At 41.3% G+C, this 17,950-nt stretch overlaps 1 long non-coding RNA gene across 1 annotated transcript; it reads right to left on the bottom strand.

The window, feature by feature from the left end:
- Window positions 1-2,253: 2,253 nt before the first annotated feature.
- Window positions 2,254-17,875, bottom strand: LOC308582516. Its single transcript, XR_014005725.1, has 3 exons — window positions 17,546-17,875; window positions 7,940-8,011; window positions 2,254-2,605 (listed from the first exon to the last, which is right to left on the bottom strand). It is a non-coding gene; the product is annotated as an uncharacterized lncRNA (long non-coding RNA).
- Between the last annotated feature and the right edge of the window lie 75 nt (window positions 17,876-17,950).

The raw sequence follows: 17,950 nt of genomic DNA, 5'->3' as shown, positions 1-17,950 counted from the left end.
GCTTTTTACTCCTTTTTTATTTTCCAAATTATTGTGCCAAGAGCTTTCTCAGTAAACAGGCCTAGGATACGCCAGGTAAGTCCCTGTGGAACGCCCTCCCACCAAATGTCAAAGAGAACAACAACTGCCAGACTTTTAGAAGACATCTAAAGGCAGCCCTGTTTAGGGAAGCTTTTAATGTTTGATGTAGTACAGTATTTTAATATTTTTTTTGTTGGAAGCCGCCCAGAGTGGCTGGGGAAACCCAGCCAGATGGGCGGGGTATAAATAATAAATTATTATTATTGTTGTTGTTGTTGTTATAACTTGCATATTGAGCTTCCATCATGATATCTTTGAAAAAGTTTGAGGACCTCTTGAAAATAATCAATTTGCACAATGATACTCTTTTCTAATGAGAAACCCTATTTTAAAGGGCATTTCTTGACCATAACTGTCAACCTTCCCTTTTCTTTGGTGGGAAATTCCCTTATTCCAGTGCTGTTTCCCACTGCTTCCCACTGCTATCCCGGATTGTTAGATATCCTGTAGACTGTCCCAGGGACAGGTAAGGCTGCTGATCCCTTATTTTCAAATCTGAAAGTTGACAGCTATGTTCTTGACTAAGAGTTTCACAACCTGATTCTTCCAGACAATGCCTGGAGCAGGGGTCTCCAACATGTTTGTCTTTTTATTTGTTTGTATTGTTTATAAAAAACTGTAAAATTAATTTAAAAAATTTATTAAAAAAACCAAAGAAGTCCTCATATCACCTACAACAGAACACTTTTTTCAAGCCTAATTGCTGCCAGAGATGTGTGTGCACATGTGACTGTGGTGCACATGTGCACAGTTGCATGTGTTTGGTTGTGCACATACATGGTGTCTATGGAATGTTCTGTTTTTGTTTGTCAGCTATCCAGGGTCAAATTTCTCTTTGGACTCTCCACTAGGTTCACAGGTATACATAACTTGGATACACTTTGCTATCTACTGTTGATCAAAGCAAAGTTGCAATTCAAGGCAGACTAGACTATTTGCAGCAGTAAAACCTATCGTCATGCAGTCAGCTGCTGCTTACTATTGTGGAGTTTTCTTTAGGGTACAAAATTGCTAAGATTCTACAAGGCAAACTGAGTTTTGTAAGATCTGCTAGATAAAGTGAACAGGAACAATGGTGCTAAAACATATTTTCAACGAAAACAAACCATCTGTTATCTTGAGGTCACAAACCTTTATGGATTATTCAGTATTTGCCATGCTACTGATTCTGACATTTCCCAAGATAAGATTAATCTCTCCTTTTTTTAAACCAAGTATAAACAAAGGTTGGCTTGACTTGTATCACTTAATCCCCCGGAACTCTTTTCTTTTTCTTCGTTCTGATTGTACATCCTCTTTCACAAAATATGTGTAACTCGGCAATTTTCTGCAGGATCATTTTGAAATGGATCTGTGGGTGTGGGTCTCTTTTCACAGGGGCAGTGCCCGCTGAAAGTTCAGGGCTGACAGAAGCAAGGATAAGTGTAACCTAAAGGCAAAGTTGTTATAAAGAATGAAACATCAGAGCATCAGCTACCTTTGTGTTCATTTTAATACATTAAGAGTTATTAAACTCTTCATATTATGTTTGAACCAAGCAGTGCAAATGTGACTTCTGACACATATTGGGAATTACCCAAAACTGAAGAATCACTGAGACAACAGACTTCCAGGCATGCAATGGAGATTCTTTTTCAGTCCTCTGCAGCTCCCCATGCCCCTTCAAAATCAGTTCTTGGGGGGCACGCAGGGAAGGAGAGGAAATGCAAATGCTCTTGTGCTAGCAGAATCCTGGATACAACTCATTATTTCTTGACACCAGCACCACCAGCAAAACTAGCTATCCATAAATTACCAGTTTCCTTCAAATGTTTTATGTTCTGTTGACCTTCCTGACAGTAAGAGCTGTTCGACAGTGGAATTTGCTGCCAAGGAGTGTGGTGGAGTCTCCTTCTTTGGAGGTCTTTAAGCAGAGGCTTGACAACCATATGTCAGGAGTGCTCTGATGGTGTTTCCTGCTTGGCAGGGGGTTGGACTCTTCCAACTCTATGATTCTATGATTCTATGATTCTATGATTCTATGACCTATAGTTAAGCTGCCCTGCTCTTGGGCTTTTAAGCTTCACTGATTCCAATTTACCAAACTTTCCTGGTAATTTTCTCGTGAACATCCAATAGGACCAGCAGTTCCTATAGTAGGCTGGGAGTAGATGTCTGGAATACCTAAACAAGCATCAGTCCATGCCAACAAAAATATAACATCCAAGAGCACCAAAAGGGCATTTGGTAAGAATCTGAGCGGCTTGCCCAAAGGAGACATGCTTCAGGATTATTTTGGAAACTATAAACAAGAGATGAATGAAACAGGAACATCCTTAAGGCAATTGACATTGGATAATGAGAATCAATCTACTAACTTGTTAGTACCTGCTGTTTTGACACTGTTCTTTCCCTAAATGCCCTCTGGTCTCTTCCCAGAGAAGACTTTTAATCACTTGAGACTCTTACAACATCCCATCTAGCATGAGCCAGAAAAAAAGGAATCGAGAGGAGGTCTTGACACACAGGGCTTGGTTCTTCATAGCTAAAAGAGCAAAGTAACCATAAAAGTTTACAAAAGCCCCCGGCTCTTGAAGTAGAGAACCCCTCCCTACGGAGACACAAAGCTCATTTTTTTAGTAGTCTACTAACAGGCAAAACGCTGAAGGATGGAACTGTTGCTAGCATTTTAAACAGTTATATGGTTCTTTCTGCACACTTGGGTGTAACGAAGTATCTGAATCCCCTCCCACTGCCTCCTTGATCATGGGATGGTAAGGATAGTCATCTTCCCTTCCCTTTAAAAACACATAGAGCTGAAGAAGGAAGTTGGAAGCGTGACACTCCTTCCCACTTCCTACTTCAGCTCTATGCACTTTTCGAGGCTCAGATTCATTTTACTGAAGTGTCCAGAGAGAGTGGCACCCATGGGAACGAGCAGTATAAACTTCATATTTTGTGCAGTGAGACTTCAACTTTCTCTCTCCCACCCTGCAGCCCTCCACACATCCTCAAAATCTGCTCTGGGTGGATGGGGGACTCTTTGGAGCAGATGTTGGGAGTGTGGGGAAGAGTGGAAGGTAAAGCCCATTTCAGAAACGGAAGTCCTATTTGCAAATGGTCTGCTTTGTGAATGGTAAACTGTATGAGTGGGCAATATTGGAAGTTTGCTTTGAACCGAGGCCTGAGATTTGCAACGTATGGCTGGTCTTCAGCTGGCAATCTGCCAAGTAGCAGACTGAGACCGTTACAAAAGAGGTGACTGTGTCCCGTAGGTCTTACATTATTTTAGTTGGTCTTAGAAACAGATCATTAATTTGCATGGGTCAGATACATTACCATCATTGAAAGAGAGTTGTTTACAACCTAGTAGTGTTTCCATCTCAGTAACCAGTCCCAGTCTGCAGCCTGATCCCTGACATTCCTCAAGGGAAGGATCAACTCTGGGTTTCAAATGCTTTGGTGAGATATGTGCTTTACGTGCAAAGAGATGGGAGTCCCCTCATCAGGTCCCAGTGTTATGTTCCAACAGCTTGCGTACCATACACATGCAACATTGACATCTGCTGGATAATGCCAGTCACAGCATCCTTTCCTTAGCCAAGGTAATTATAATAGCATAACTTTTTTCTGTATTGTGGTACCTCGGGTCACATATGCTTCAGGTTACATACGCTTCAGGATGAGAACAGAAATTGTGCTCCAGTGGCACGGCAGCAGCAGGAGGCCCCATTAGCTAAAGTGGTGCTTCAGGTTAAGAACAGACCTCTAGAACGAATTAAGTACTTAACCTGAGGTACCACTGTACAGCACTAGCAATCTTAATGTGCTAAAAAAAGGAGTGGAAGGTGTCTGTGATGACTGAAAATTCAGCTCAACATTACAGGTGAAATAATATGACATCCAGACAAGGTCTTCTGGCTCTAGTACAAAACATTAATAATAATAATAATAATAATAATAATAATAATAATAATAATAATAATTTATACCGCGCCCATCTAGCTAGGTTTCCCCAGCCACTCTGGGCAGCTCCCAACAGAATTAATGATCATAATAATTTAAAAAATGATAAAACATCAGACATTAAAAACTTCCCCAAACAGGGCTGCCTTCAGATGTCTTCTAAAAGTCAGATAGTTGTTTATTTCCTTGACATCTGATAGGAGGGCATTCCACAGGGCGGGTGCCACTACCGAGAAGGCCCTCTTCCTTAGAAGGATATGGCAGTCTAACTGCAAACACCATTTATAAGGATATTGGCATGTCTTGCTACAGTGCACAGTCTCCTGCCAGCACTGGAAGGTTGCACATTTGCAACCATAATGTGGTAGTACCCTCTTGTGGCCTGCCACAGCACTGCTGCTTCTTAAACATGAATTGTTTCCAGTCGCAATCAGGGTGTATGGGAATGAGAGTTTGAAAGTAACCATTTCATCATTACGTATTTGGTCCTCCAAAAGTCATTGGACCACCTTCTATCGTATATACTAAATGGCAAATTCATTCCAAGCTCCAATCATCATGCAGCCAGTGGTACCAACCACTAACCACACACAAGAGGGAAGTATCAGAAGATTTAAGGGAACATCAAGGTTTGCAAAAGTACCAGGTCACATGTCGACTGAGCTTGCTTGCTCAGATGCAAGGGAACGTTGAGTGTCCGTCGAGGGCAAAAATCTGGAGGAAACCTGAGGGAAGTGGGAATGCAATGGTGTATCCTAGAAGCAATATAATATGTTTTGTGAGAAGAAGGGGAAACTCTATAACGTGGCTCTGTCCAGCATTTCATTCAACTTTGTCTGGGTTCTGACTGATCGATTTATGAGTAATCCAGAGGCAATAAAATTGCAATTAAGTCTGCTTCCCATCTCTCCTACTAAGGTGGCCTGATAGTTATTGGAAGAGAAAGGATTCAGATTATGTGACTTGTATGTAAAAGGTAATCCAATTACATTACAGAAATCTAGGGACACAGACTCTTAGCTGGCTGAGGATTTATCAATTCCAGCATGTATTGGCTAGTCAAAGCCACTTGTACGATTTGAAAGGATGTTTATTAGTCCAGAGTAATAAGAATAGAAGGATGGAATCTGCTCTCTGTACAGACTGGAAGTGCCCAGTAGACTTTTACTGGGATTGAAATGAGAGAAAAGCAGCTTTTACTGAAAATTAGTAGGAAAATTTATGACTATCTAAACCATATAAATTAGTATCTACTAATATAAAGGAATGCTCATTAAAAATTAAACATGGAGGGCACTATACACTGGCACAGATTTATAGAAAAATGTCTGGACACCCCTCGTGGGGTCAATTTCAGCAGAATACTGGCACAGGGGCCCAGTCCAGGTCCGGAACATCTTTCTTCAAAATAAAAGCAGTCAGACTAAGCACACTTACCTAAAGACACGAATGAGGTAACAGTGTAGTTTGGCACTTATCATAAGACTTTTAGCGATAGCCTGGGTAAGTGGTTTGTTTTTAAAATCTGCATCTTGCCATGTGGCAATAAAAATACTCAGGGTTGTTAACAAAACAAAAAACCAATAACAGCAAATCTGTAAAAATTCAATATATTAAAACAATTCAACATAATGAAATGGGCAGAAAGACCATGTGTTGAATTATCAACAATCTAAAATCTTCAAAAACTCCCAGTAACATTTCTTTAAAAACAGTTTCGGAATACAATTAATTTTCATTTGGTTGTGGGAGTGAGATGGTCTTCACACATTTTCTACAAGAAGGCCTGATGAATGTCTCTAGGTTGGAGTTCCACAATATGGATGACAATATCAAAAAAGCCCTGGCCCTCAGGCCTAAGGTCAGGGGGGGGGGGGAGAAATGTGACTAGAAATTAACCAGAACCCAGTGAAGTTCTTTCATGATGATGGTTCCTGTGCCTTATACCCCAAATCAAAATACCAACAGAATTTTTTTTAATTATTATTTATGTATTTATTAAATTTGAATACTACCTTTTATCCACAAATCTGTAATTATTTTATTTTGCTGTTCATTATTTTGGAGAAGGAAAACAATTGCTATTACAGCTACTGTGTATACAATGATAAAGGGGGTTAGAAAATATGGGAAATGTGAGTGTTTACCTTTTTCGTAACACAGTTTCTATTCATTTTCTTCTTTAAAATGTTTAACATGGTTGCACTGAAATGCAACAATTACATAAAAATAAAAATAAAACAAGAAACACTCAAACGTTTCTGAATATATTAGCCAAGTTGTAGCAAAATGTAAATACCAAAATTATTACAAATATGAAACAATGTATAGTAATGTGTATTGCTTAGATTGGTGGCCGTAAATAAAAGGCATTTTGTATCCATTAGAATTTATAGGAAGAGGAGGGAGAGGGGAAAGGGGAAATAAAATGAAAGATGTCCTTCATGCATGCCAGACTGTGCTGTAAACTATGGGTACTGTTCTACTATATGCAGGAGTATTTCTGTAATCAATAAATACATATCACTGCATAAAAATTGTGTTTCTTTTAGCCTCTTGCTACTTTTAAATTATTGTGTCAGTTTTTTCCAATAATGCTGTTTGCCAAATTACATTATGCCATCGGTCCATAGTTAACAATTGTAATGATTTCCATGTCCTGGCAATAGTTGTTCCTGCAAGGGTTAATAGATGTGTTGTGAGTTCTGTTTCCAACATTGTATGTCCATATTTGTTGTTTCTCATCCATTGATAAAATTTGTCTGATATAATTTGTTTAATTTATAAGTAACAAAAATGTATCCCTATTGTGTTTTATGACTTCCCTGATACTGTATGTGAGCTGGAACTGGTTGTGACTGAAATAATAAATTCATTCAATGATAAGTAACTTGAATGCCTAAGTATCTGAAGCTTTTTCTCACTATTGGGATTTGTAATATTTTGGAAGCTTCCTGAAGTTGTGGGGGAACATGAAATAATATTATTTCCAATTCTTGAAAATTTACCTTAAGTCCAGAGACATTAAAAAAGGTCTCCAATTCTATACTCAATAACCTTCCAGTGTTAAGCGAGTCTGATGCAGATAAAACAAGACCATTGGCATAAAGCCCCATAATGCATTCGGTTCCATTGATAGTTACACCATATCCTGCCAGAATTTGGCATAATCTCATTGCCAGTGGTTCTATAATTACAGCATTGCTGGTTTTTGAATGTCTTATATAGATTTTTCAATTTCATTGTTCTGTCTGGGACAATGACAATAAAGATTATTGTATTGTATCGTATCGTAAATAATGGGCAAACTTGTTTTGTCTCACGGCTAAGATGACATGAATATTTATTTTGTAATGAAACTAGGCATACCATTGAGTAGGGTTGTGCTAAATAATGGGGATGTGTCTTTAATAATTTCAGGAAAATATTTGGCAAGCTTAGTTTCTGTCACTGTTGAAATTACGTGACAATAGATTTCTATACCAATTTAAGTTCAAAAAGCTTATTTCATGCACTACAATACATGCTGTTTGTCTTATCAGTCTTACCTATTTTTAAACAGGTGAAAGAACCCATGGCATGGATGAACTAGCATTTTATTTATAGAACTGATGTTACAGCATGCTGACACATCATGCTGACCCTTTTCTTTAAAACTGCCTATATTTTTTTAAGCAACACAAAATTTCATTGAAGGCTGGAAAGTACAGACAAACTGCATGTCTTGACTCTCTTTATGATGCAGTGTGTTTATATAAAAAAAACCCCAGACATATAATTCCTCTTTTCAAAAAATAAAGAACTAAATAAATTGCCAAGACCCACTAAAGAACATTGCATGGCACACGACCCTGAACACTGCTGGTGACTAACAGAACTACTAGCCAGCCTTCATGAATGTTGACATACTAACCTACTTTGAAGGTATTAATGCTGCTACCACTTCTGTCTCCTTGGCAATTTCAGCTCATTAGAACTGCACTATCTAATTATGATAAGACCATTATTTCAATTTTAAAGAATGAGAATGGTGTTCTGAAATTTATTCCTGTTAACTAGTTCATCTGAATTTATGTGATAACTATCTTGTGCAGCTTTTATCGCCTTTCTAACCCCGAACTATTTATATTTGCACCAGACAAGTCTGTGCATGACGCTGCAAAATAAACTGCAGTGCAAATTTTCATCCTTTGACTGTTGTGCATGTGGAGGTCTTCTTCTCTGTACACATACTTAGTTCAATTGGGGTAAAAGTAAGCAATTAAAGAGGCAATTTCAAGTCTATACACAAATGACTAAAAGAATTCATGGATTGCATCTCCTTGATAAATAATTTATCAAGGATGAATCATTGCTTGTTTTGGTACATAGAATAATAGGAGAAATGCTACTAGAAGCCACCCACCCCATTCCAATAGCTTGGTGATGAGTGTATTGGGATGTGATGAAAGGTCAAAATTTAAATATGCTATACCTCCAAATTACTCCCAAAATGCTTTGTGCTACATTGTGTCTATTCGCCTTGGTGTAAAACCATGCAAATGCATTGGTCTTTAGGAAAATTGGAAGCACACTAAGACCCAGTGGCGTAGCGTGGGGGGTGCAGGGGGGGCCGGCCGCACCGGGCGCAACATCTGGGGGTTAGGGTTAGGGGGCGCAAATCCACGGGTTAGGGGGCGCAAATCCACTGGTTAGGGGGCGCAAATCCACGGGTTAGGGGGCGCAAATCCACGGGTTAGGGGGCGCAAATTACTTGCCTTGCCCCGGGTGCTGACAACGCACGCTACGCCACTGCTAAGACCACCTCTAAGACCACTTGAAATGACTACAGTATTTGCAGCTATCTACCCCCAGGTGCCATATAAATGTGCTGCCCTTTTACCGCTACTAAATGCACCAGGGTAGGTTGTTGATTATTTTTCCTCTGATGATGTGTGGTAGGCTCCTGATACTTTCTAAAGGCAACAGTGCAGGATTTCAACACATTTCCAGAATCATTTAAAAAGGCATTGGGTGAAGAACTAGATCCAGCCAGCAGGCCCAATCCTGAACTCCCCCACCCTTTCCTTGTGGGCCTTGATAAATGAGTGGAGCTCCTCTCCACAATGGCAGGACTCAAAATAATAATAATAATAATAATAATAATAATAATAATAATAATAATTATTATTATTATTTGTGGGCACTGTTCAAGTTATACATGTGTAGGACCATCCTTTGCAACGCTTTGTTGGTTTTGGTTATGTCTTTTGTGTTTTCATTTTGTATTTTTATGTTGTGAATTGCCCTGTGGACGAAGAGTGGTATACAAATTAATTAATTAATTAATTAATTAATTAAATGCTTGTGCTTACAGCAACTTGTGGTTTGCTGTAAGCACCAATGAGCTAATCAGTTTTGACAACAAGTCCACTTTGCTCAGGGTTTCACTGTACTATAGGGCTCCTCCTCGTTTATTTGCAGCTGCATCTGATGCCACATGTCAGAGAAGGAGGTGGTAGGTATGGTTTGGGGGAAAATGGGCTCACAGGTCAAAATGGGGGACTGTGCTGAGCCTAATTTAGCCAAAGGAGCAGAAGTTCTCTACCCCCTAGAAAAGACAACGTATATCTCAGGAAATGAGTCAGGGGAAAGGGAGGGGGTTGTTAAGGCAAGCCTGATGTTTTGGGTGGAATTCCAGAGTCCCTACATACTATTAGGGGTTCATGATATTCCAGAATTATGAATTATGACTCTCTGCATTCAAATCAACCTATTCCTTACAGCTGCACTCAACCAACTACATTTGCTCCACCCTGCAGCCTTCTGATGTTCACATTTCCAACAGCCTCATTTAGCCAGTCAGCTAAACTGGGGAATGCTCCCCATTTTAATATCCTTCCAGCACATGAAGCGACCACTTAATTCAACTGATTTCATTCCCTAGGCAGGGATGTGGTCCAGATGTTGCTGGACCACACACTGTCCCCACCCAACTCCCATCTACTCTGTATTGAAACTGTGTTCAGATGCTCCATCACTTGCACGTTTGCCACCCTGGCCAAATGGCAGGCCATAAATTTAACATATACACAATAAATGTCCCTGCCATTGGATATGCCATCTGAGACTGGTGGGAGTCAGGCGTCCGCAGGATTTACCCAAGCAAAAGTGCTTCGGCTCCAGCCCTATGAAGTGTTAAAACACATGCACTCAGTCTACAAAATAATGAAGGAATGGGTTTCCCAAACCCCAAAACTGACTGTGTAGGCAGTTTTTAAACTGCACCAAAATCCCCATTTCTCCTTAGCTAAAATGCATAAACTTTAGCCGTTGAGCAAATGCAAAACAAGAACACAGCTCTCTTCCTTATCAGTTTGACGGCAAGACTGGCCTTGACTTTACCAGTAGAACAGACACAGACATATCTTATGTCCTGGCCACAAATGACGCAGAGACCCAAGTCTGGGACTAACGCCAGAGCATGTTCTCGGAAGTAGTGACCTCTTGCTTCAAGATAGGAGTAGGAACAGGAATATCCTTTTATGGTCAGAAGTACAGGAAGGAAGATCCTTTTATGGTTGAGAGTACCAGAGCAGGAACATATGTGATGTCAACCTGTGTACGTACGCCAACGTGGTTGGGCTCCTAGGGGAGGAGTGAGAGGGTGCCTGGAGGATATATAAACTGCATGAAACCTGTCATTTCTTTGGACTTGCTGTGGACTCACCACGCAAGTGCCTTCTGCTATCCGGAGAGCAGAATAAACTCTTTCTTTGAACCAACTCGGTGTCATTTTGACTTCCTTCCTCCTGTCACGGAGCAACGCAGACCCAATCGGTGAACTCCAATAAGGCTACATTTCTTGGTGCGTTGCCCGGGAATCCGCGTTCTCCGAGGACAGGACAAAGGACCGAGGCGTCACTGCGAAGCAAACAACTCGGTCGGCGTCGGTGGCTCCAAGCGCGCACCCTACCATTTCTAGGGGGAGCCCCCCACCCCGTACCTGAGTGGAGATGCAGCAGAGACGGAAGAAAGACAGCAGCTGCACGGGGAAAAGGGTGCCCAAGGGAAGGGAAAGGTAGGCTCCACAGCTTGTTTGTGGTAGTCAGGGGTTTGATCAGCCCCGCCCAGTAGGAGCAGTAAAGTGCCGCTGGGTTTAGCCAGTAGAGAGCAGTAGTGTGCCGCTGGTTTGCCGGTAGAAGAGCAGTAAAAGTGCCACCGGCTTTGGGAAGTTTGTGGGTAAAGGGGATTGGGGAGGTGCATGGGTTTTGTATGTGTATGGGTTTTGTATGTATGTGTATTTATTTGTGTATGGGGACACTCCAGTGAATGTTTTGAGTGGATGAGACGCTGGGGCTCAGAGCCACTGACGAAGCGAAGTGTGGTCCTTGTAAGGTGCGGTTCCTAGCGACGCGAGTCCGTCTAGGCCACTAACAGGATGCGGAGAAAGGTGACTGGGTGAGAAACAACTCTAGGTGGACGGAGTGTCTCAGGGCTATGGGGAAAAAAACCAAAACAAAACAAACAACAAACCAACCCCCTTGCAGTGTTTGTTCTTTTTGGTCAATTGGAAATGTCAAGCTACAGTTGAAAAAAACCCTTTAAGCTCCTTTCTGTATTCTGGCAGTGACCAGCATAGGTGCATCCAGTTGGCTTGTATTGTATTGCCAACACATGGGGTCCGGAAAAAAAAAAGAGATGTGCTCTGCAGAGGCGCCAGGAATAGAACCCTGCATGAAGGGGTTCTCAATTCTGCCACATCTACTGTGCTGCATGTTAGGGGATTGGGAAACAGACCTTAAAACACCTAGAATCTTGCAGAGTACAAGTATAAAAAAGGATTATTTGGTCTTTAACACTAAAAGTGACACGAGTTGCTAATGAGGTCAAATTTTATATTTTCATGATAAAGGTGGGAAGCTTTCAATTACTAATACAATCATGTACTGGTTTCAGAATTTGAATGTCATCAATTCACTGTGCTTTGAGCTACTTGGTATGTTAAGACGTTTTTGTTAATAAGATTGTTTCTTATTGACTCTGTTGCATAAGGTACCCTGGTGGATTTAGAAACCGCTTGTTAAATGTTGATCAAAAGTAAAAATGTACAAATATATGGGAAAAGGTAGTGTTGTCAAAAGGGATGGGGTTTTAACCCCCCCCATCCCATGTTCAGACAGATGAGAAGAGAAGTGAGAGGGTTACGGCGACAAAGCAGTAAATCATCCTCCTTGCAGTGTCTGTGTTTAACACAGAAACAAAGACGCTATGCAGCCCTTGGTTGAGTCTGGAAACCAGGTTAAAATGGGGCCAGAGATCACTCAGGAAAATTACAAATTACCAAATATTGCATAGCAGGCCAACCCCCCCAGAGCAAGAGTACCTGTGTCATTTAAACATATGATCTCTTTTTGTTATCATAGAGGAGGTTCTGTAAATTTGACACACCTTTACATCTTGCAGGTAGCAGCAAAAGGGAATTTGCAATACTTGCAGACCTGTGTTTTAAAACTTAAAGTGGCGTGCAAGTTAGATTTTATTATAAATCTCAGCTCAGTTTAAAATAAGGAATAGCACACTATTTGATACCAAAATTGATTTTTGCAGTACCTTTCTTCTGATATATTTTTGAAATGCATATAATTTTTATTTGTAAAAGGGATGAACAATTGTATGCAGAAGGTGAAGTAGTGGTCTGGGCTGGAGAAGGTAGAGGGAAGTAGAAAAGAAGGTGAGAGGTAGAGGGTAGAGAATGGAATGTTGGAACAGGAGAAAAGTTGGGTAATGGGTTGTAAAGATGATTGAGTGTTTTATGCTGATAGTATCACTGAAATTAATATATTCATATGCTATTATTGAGAGTAATTAATACAGCTAATTATATGAGCAATAATATGCTATTATTGAGAGAGTAAATTCTTTTTATTCAGAGAGAATTTACTCAATACAGTAAAAGCCGAATAGATAGAGGCTGTGTGACCAGCAACACACTTTAGTCACAGTCCTACATAGAGGAGTGGAGTGATCCACACTAAGACTCTTGGTTGAGGTTTCATGAGTAAAACCAGCTTTTAAAGAATTCTGAATTAAGAATTAAGAATATAATATATTATAGAACAGCCTTCTTTTTTGGCTGGCTGGACAGCTAACCATCCATAAATTAACAGCAAGAGTAGGGACCTGGAATGTTGTTTGTACTTTTTTAGTATGTCCCTCCCATGAAAGATACTCCTTGGACATCTATTAATTGAAAATTGAGATGGCTCTGAGTGTACATGCCAGGAGAGGTCTTAGGCAAAATAATTTTTATTTTCCTGTTTACATTAGGCTGTGGAAAGTGTTCCAAAACAAACATCTTATATGAGAAAGGGAGATATTGAAGCTCTTTGTGTTGATTGAACCTCCAAAGTTGTCAAATGCATTAGTGACAGCAGAATCAAGATGTTGATAGAAAAATACCTCAATGCTTATTGATGCAATTACCCCCCACTAGACTAGAGGACTAGTGGGTAGATCCAACCCAATATTTGTGTGTTAATAATGTCTACAGCTTCAAGAGCAAACAAAAGCTCTATTAGAGGCTCTTTCCTTCAACTATACAATCTTGCAGGAAGTGCAGAGAAAAGGGAACTTGGGTTTTCAAACCAAAATGCTAAGTAAAACAGAATGATGTGAACACTGGCCCAACTGAATGCATGAATGTGTGAATCCATTTAGGAAGAGTGTTGGGGTGAAATAGCAAATGTGTGTATTGGGAAACTGGGACCTTAATTCATAAAGCAAATAACACCAAGCAAGCTTTATCCTTCAGCAGAATACACTTAAGATACAGTGTACACAAAGCTACAGTGATACACAAAAGCTACAGAGCTTTTCTCTAGTGTAGGATTTGTTTACATCCTCTGTAGCATACGCAAGCAGGACCAAAAATGCAGGAGGAATCAGATGCCACATATTGAAGTAGGTGAAGGCCCCACTGTCTGTGTTCATTCGTTTGTGGTTTGTGCCCTTCTTTGTGGTTTCAAATATGGAAGTTATCAGGCACTTCTTCTTATCAGGGCTGCTGATGTCATATGCTTTCGTAGCCTTCTCTGACATGGTGGTGTTCCCTAAAATGTTCCTAGTGCTCTAGGTCAGATATATAGTTTCACATTATGAAAAGGAACAAGCAGGAACCTTTCCCCTAAACAGTGTCTTGCTTGGTACCTGCTCTCTCACCCCCCCCCCATCTACTCTACATAGGATTGAATTAACTAGATATGCAAAAAAAAAAAAAAAAAAGTTGGTGTTAAAGAGTTGAGTTGCACTCTGTATCCTTCTGTGTGTAATATACAGATGCAAAAATGAGTTTATATTTAGTCAGCATGAGTTGCTTATTCCTCCTGTTTAATAGGAATACTCTTTCTGACTGTCATGATATGTTTCCGTATAAGAAAAGTCAGCCATACAGCAGGTAGCACTTAACTTATTGTTGTACCATAATTCTAACCGAACCACTGTCCCAAGTCAATTAAGTACGTGAATATGTATATCAAGATTAAATCATTTGCAGATAAATAATAGATAATAATAGGGAAAACTGGGAAGGACTGTCCTACAGTTTATTCAAAAGGTCAATCAACTTTCAAATGCAGCCCAACAGAACACCCTTTCGCAGTAAATATTCCGCAGAAAGAATTTAAAACAGAAGCATATCTTAAAAGGCAAAGGTAGGATAATCACGGTAATATGCTACCTTCCAAGAGGATCTCATTCTTTTGTGATATAATCTCTGCTTGCAATTTGTGTGTGTGTATTCTACAATCACATTTATCCCTGCAGAAGAGCCAGCATCTGGTACATGTTTTGTATGTGCTTTTAAGCTTTCTGTTTGTGTGAATGATTTCAGATGCCAGATCATCACCTGTGTTACCTTGTTAACGTACTTCCTCTTTGTGTCAGTGTCACACACACCAAGAGAGAGAGAGAGAGAGAGAGAGAGGATGAGAGGGGGGAATGATGTTGGGATTGAATAATTTAGAAAGGACTTAAGAAAAGGAGGTGAAGTAGACAAAAGGACAGTAAAAAAAAAAGGGTGTTTCAGTATATAAGATCATATAGCGATAAAGTGGGTGTAGCGCCTTTGGTCCTGAGGGCAGCAGAGTACAGGGATGGGAATTGGCTGAAGAAACAGAAGGCATTAAGGGGGTAATGGGGCCCTTTGGATGTCCAGCAGTCCTTTGTTGGGCTCAAATTGTCGTTTTGTGTGTGTGTGTTGAATATATGCTATATGGTGATTTGTGGACCTAGTAGGTATCTAAAGCCATTTGCACACGGTGAAATATGTTTTTATCAAGGTAATTTTATCAAGGTAATTGTTAGACCCTGTTGATGACCAACCCATAGCCTATTTGTCTGGAAAATTAACCACTATGGAACAAAGTTTGCCTCCCTGCATGTGAGCAGTAGTGGCGGCTGCCACTGACTAAAAGAGAACTGACAGGTTCACCTTTGGACAAGAAACTACGTGTGTCACTCCTCATGCTGTGCCAGCATTGGTGGACATGAAAGGAACTTATTTTTCTATCCCAAGCAGAGATGATGAAGCGCCTAGCAGCTGACTTATACTGCCCATGCACCTGCGGTTGCAGCTGCGAATTACTGAGACTCTTAACCTGGTTACCTATGGGAGAGGATGGGCCTCCAACACCTGACTGCATATATTCCAGCAGGCCTGATTTGAAGGATGAAGCAAGCCCCAGGCAGTATGAGATTGGACTGCTACTATTGATCTACACCAACCCCTTCGACTCACCATCTCTCGGTGCCCTACAGACACCACCTCACGCTTCTCCTCATCGCATCGGCTCGGCGCCCACCCGACGACTGCCTTGCTGGTGCCACCCCTGGAAACTGGCATCTCTACGCACGGCAAGAGAAAATTCCAGTGTGGACTAAAAGAGGACATTTTCTTTTCTTTCCCCTTGAATGAATATGTAGCTTTGTATATTGCTTTGTGGGAGGTACCCCAGGTATTAGAAGGAAGGTATTAGGAAATAGATATATATCCCTGTGCCCAAATGATGCAGGTAGGGCTGAGGGGGGACATGGTTTTGGCCGGGATGGTGATCTTCTTATTTCTGGCCATCACTGCGCCCACACCACTTAAGGTAACCCAGCGGCTAATGAAAGAATGGGGTGCCCGCAACATGCAGAAATGGAAGCCTATTCTGCAAAACCGAACCAATTGCACGGTCTGCACCCGGAACCTCTCGCACTCTGTGACCTACAGATGCTTTGGGCCTTGGAATGAGTCCTCAGTTACGGCCCCGATTTTGGGTTCCGCTGGATTTTGGGCTGCATTAAATTTGACAGAAGGAGCCTGTGGCTTTAACATTTCTGACCATGGTGTAGCTATTCGACACCTGGCAACAGAAAGAGAGAAAGTAGCCCATGCTCCTGTCCCAACCAGGAAGGGATGGGACATGTCTTGGTTGGCTGAGTGGGTTCCAAACCTTGGGTGGCTTAGAGGACTTGTAATGATGTTAATGGACTAATCTTGCTTCTTTTCTGCTCCTGTATACACTGCTTAATGCAATGCTTGCAAAATATGATGAGTAAAATGATGTCACGAATGATTCGGCCCCAGATTATAGCAGTGACACGAGAATACCAGCCAGTACCTTGGGACGAGCCGAAAGGCTGTCCAAAAGAAATGGAGGGAATGAAGGAATGGGTTTCCCAAACCCCAAAACTGACTGTGTAGGCAGTTTTTAAACTGCACCAAAATCCCCATTTCTCCTTAGCTAAAATGCATAAACTTTAGCCGTTGAGCAAATGCAAAACAAGAACACAGCTCTCTTCCTTATCAGTTTGACGGCAAGACTGGCCTTGACTTTACCAGTAGAACAGACACAGACATATCTTATGTCCTGGCCACAAATGACGCAGAGACCCAAGTCTGGGACTAACGCCAGAGCATGTTCTCGGAAGTAGTGACCTCTTGCTTCAAGATAGGAGTAGGAACAGGAATATCCTTTTATGGTCAGAAGTACAGGAAGGAAGATCCTTTTATGGTTGAGAGTACCAGAGCAGGAACATATGTGATGTCAACCTGTGTACGTACGCCAACGTGGTTGGGCTCCTAGGGGAGGAGTGAGAGGGTGCCTGGAGGATATATAAACTGCATGAAACCTGTCATTTCTTTGGACTTGCTGTGGACTCACCACGCAAGTGCCTTCTGCTATCCGGAGAGCAGAATAAACTCTTTCTTTGAACCAACTCGGTGTCATTTTGACTTCCTTCCTCCTGTCAAGGAGCAACGCAGACCCAATCGGTGAACTCCAATAAGGCTACAAGAATTCTCTTGCAGTGAAAGCAGCAGATGCCCTACTGGAATTTTTTTCACTCAGCTTCCTTTTCCTCCTGTTTTAGCCTCCCATCAGCATGCTCCTATTGAGAGGCAGCAATACTCTAACCCTATTAATAACTGCGCCTGCTACCCTACCTCTGCTTCAGAGTATCAGACGAAGTGTGTATTACACACGAAAGCTCATACCTTAAAAGCTTATATTTAGTTGATATTTAAGGTGCCACTAGAATTATTTAAGAAGATTTTTTTCCCCATCTTGTTATTTATTATGCTACCCTAGTGTAAGTAAGCGGAGTTCCCTAAAGCTACTGCACAGGCCTTTTCTACCATTTTAAGCGTCGCCATGGCAACCCCTGACAAGCACAAAATGGTGGCGGGAGGCACGCAGCCCCGCCCACCCCCCGTATGCGCGCGCTACTACTAACCCGCACCAGACCTAATCCTACCCTACCGAACCCGACCCGCTTTTCGGCTCCAAGGGAGGAAAAGGCTCGCCTGTCGTAAAAAGAACGCGGCGAAGCGGCAGAGTGCGGAAGTGAGCGACGAGGAGATCGAGATGCGCACGCGCCGGAATCTAGGTCAACGGAGCTG

This window comes from Podarcis bocagei (assembly GCF_964188305.1).
Source record: "Podarcis bocagei genome assembly, chromosome: 2".
NCBI classification, from domain to species: Eukaryota; Metazoa; Chordata; class Lepidosauria; order Squamata; family Lacertidae; genus Podarcis; species Podarcis bocagei.
The sequence above is the reverse complement of the archived record's forward strand: the minus strand, read 5'-3'. Positions and strand labels throughout refer to the sequence as shown.